This window comes from Solanum pennellii, chromosome 12 (assembly GCF_001406875.1).
Source record: "Solanum pennellii chromosome 12, SPENNV200".
Classification (NCBI taxonomy): domain Eukaryota; kingdom Viridiplantae; phylum Streptophyta; class Magnoliopsida; order Solanales; family Solanaceae; genus Solanum; species Solanum pennellii.
In genome coordinates, this window is record NC_028648.1 from 59,779,451 (window position 1) to 59,783,125 (window position 3,675).

Below are 3,675 nucleotides of genomic sequence, written 5' to 3' on the forward strand. Positions count from 1 at the left end.
ATAGAAGGAGTATAAAGTACATTTTTTTAAGTTAATACCCTTCCAAAAGTAAAACACAATTCGACATCTCCCTATCCAAGCACTTGAATAGTGTGAGCATCACCAAGCATGATGGTTTTGGGCTCCTCAAAATGAGTATAATTTTTAAATCATTCTTTGTCATAACAGACATGACGGTTTGCACCAGAATCAGCCCACCATCAATTAACATTCTCAACCATGTTTATGTCAGTAATCACCGCCACAAAAGGTTCTTCGATAACTTTTGCCTGAGGGTTAGGACCACGTTTTCGGAATCAGCAAAATCGAGCAATATGCCCACTCTTGTCACAAACAAAGCATGGTCCCTTTTCTTGAACTTGTTGATTTTGTACTTGGTGATTTTCACCATTATTTTTATTGGGAGGTCTACCATTATTTTTCTTGAATTTTTTCTTCTTAGGCTTTAAAGAAGTATTTTTGTGAGTTTCAGGAGTAGCATTATTCGAAGTAATTAAATTTACCTTCGTTGTGATGTTGTTCTCTTCTGTTTGTAAAAGTGCATCTTGGCCCCTTGCTTCTTCTTCACATGCGGATTTTCATTATCAAGGTTTCAAGAGAAGTTTCCTTTTGTTTGTGGCGCATAGTTTTTTGAAATTCCTTTCAAAAAGGTGGAATTTTATCTATTATGCCACAAACAATAAGGTTATCTCCAATTTTAACCTCTTCGGACCTAAGCTCTCCAACAATCATGATGAAGTCTTGAGCTTGATCTACCACTGATTTGTTGTCCACCATTTGGAAACGAAAAAATCTACTAGCTGCATATTTTTTCTCTCCAGGCTCTTCGGTATCATACTTACTCTGCAATGCCTTTCAAATTTTCTTTGCACTAGAGTAAGTTCTATCATAATAATCATAAAATTATCAGATAGACAATTAAGAATATAATACCGACACTTATAAGAATCTCCATCATACTTTTCCACTTTCTCTAGATGAGAAATAATTTCATCATCATTCATAGAGGTGATGTCTTCTTTATTAGGATTCTTCTTAGTTAACACATAAGAAACATTTAGAAGACTTAACTAGAAAAGTACTTTACCCTTCCATCTCTTAAAATGATTATCATTGAATCTAAATGGCTTGTTAAGATCTCCCATTTTGACATCCGCGATTTTTCAATTGTAGCCAAGATGAATCTCCTTAAAATTGTTAGTGAAAACTTACAAGATGACAAAAAATACAAGATTACAAATGAAAATGAAAATGAAGAAAATAAATCTCTTCGAGGCTGCGTATATCTCGCTCTCTTTAAGGAGATTCAAGCCCACTGCAACAAATGTTTTCACCAGTCCAGCAGTAATCCTCTTTGACTTGTCCCCTCCAGGATACAACAGCCTTCACAAAGTATAACTCAATAACTCTGGACAAGAGTTGAGTCCAAAGTTCCACAAAAAGAACACCTCCCTTCAACTAATAAGAACTCTCTTTTATTATAACTAACTCTTTCCCTCTATGTTTTCTCTTGTGTATTGTGTGTCCCAGACCAAATGAAGACCACCACTATTTATACTACAAGAAGTCTTCCTAGTAATGAATAGGAAGATAAATGGTGTAGTAAATAGTGAAGATAAATGGCCTAGAGGTTACATATGTTACATAGGTTACAAAGAATAATGGAGGAGTAAAGAATAAGATAGTGAGAGGGGTAACTAATGTCATCAATGGCTGATGAACATGCTGCCCAAGTTTTCCAACGTTTACAAGAACGTTTCTGTAACCAACAAGATAATGGGCAATAATGCCTATGAGCATTGATTGGTAAGTCACTAACAATTTCAATGTAATATGCCCACCAACACATTTCAATTTAAAGTAAAGCAAATTAATATATTATAATAATATTAAAATGCTAACCTAACACTTGAGTTGAATAGTTATATTATTGAGTATTTCAGAATATATTGAGTTAAACTATTTTCATTAATGATATCTTTATGAGTCGAGTTACATTTGACGTTCTTATTTCACTTGAATAAGTCTTCCGTTGAGTAATGAGTCAGGTTAAGGGTTCGTTTTGGGACCAGCAATGGTTCATGAGTGTCGTCCACGTCCAGGGTATAGGTTGAGGGCATGACATCACTGATCTATATTATTAGCTAAAATGTACATGTTATTCTATTTAATTGATAAATGAGATTAAAAAGAAAAAAATGTTATTTTCTACTTATTTGTTAAAAGTGATTTTAAAAGGAAATAAACAAGAATAAATTTATTTAAAAGTAATATTTTTATCATAAATAAAATATGTTCAAAAATAAAAGAAATAATATATTTATTACGAAAAGGGCATTTTGACACATAAAGTAATAATAGGGACATTTCATAACCAAATTACGTTAGGGGCATTATTAGACCAAATTATTGACAGTAAGAACAACTTTAGACCAAAGTAGTAACGTATGACTAAATGATTTCATTAAATATTTCTAATTTATAGTCGTATTTTATTAAATTCAGAAATTGTTAGAGATTGTATCACATTAACTCATTCATACAATTTATTAAATATTTCTCATTTATAGTCGTATTTTATTAAATACAGAAATTGTTAGAGATTGTATCACATTAACTCGTTCATACAAAAATTGTCAAATTCAACTAATTATCAGTACTTACGGACGAGGCTCTTGTACAATGTTGATCCCTCCAGTTTCCCACAATGCTATCCTTGTATAATTGACAGATGTCAATTTGATTTTTTAATGGACCATATTAATTTCTTGACGGTAAAATGCACAAGTACCCTCCTAAGCTATGATTGAAATCTCAGAGACACACATTAACTAAATTAAGGTCCTGTTACACCCCTGAACTTATTTTTTTTGTAATTTTTGTGCACCTTTTTGGCTTACGAGGCATCCAAATATATCCCACGCGCCTCAATTGCGTGGAGTCATGGAGCGTGTCACGTAAGACATAAGGTGTACAAAATTACAAAAAAAAATAGGACCTTAGTTCAGTTAAGGTGTGTCTTTGGATTGTCGGTCATGTCATGCCCCGAGCCTACACCCTGGGCAGGATTGGAACTCGAAGACCATTACTGGTCCTGAGCAGACCCTTGGCCTGACTTATTTACTCAGCGGAAGACTTAAAGCATTAATACAAGGATTAAAATGCACTTATTCAACTGTTTAAAGGATAACTTAGAACGTTTTAAAAGTAGACATTCAACTTAGCTCAAAATGGTGACTCCAGTCTTAGTACATAATAAGTGATAATCATAAGACTTAAAAGACTATCATTTGACTGTCTACGAAGCCTCTAAAAACAACTTAGATGGATGTTGGGACAAACCTCACAACATCCTAATGGGCCAAACCAGGAAAACAATGAAATGGATCCTCCAGAATGCAATGAGATACCAACAGACTCTAAACCACTCACTAGATCAACGATGCGTCGAAATGCCGATCCTAGTTACATGTGTCTGCATCATAAAACGATGCAGGCCAACTGGAACCAGTACATTGAATGTACGAGTATGCAAGTTGGAATGCTAACATAACTTAATCTTGAAAAGAATATGATGGGAACACTTACCTTGACTCTTCTCAACTAAATGAATAACTTAACTCAACATAAAGCAATAAGACACGTGCAATATATATATATATATATATATATATA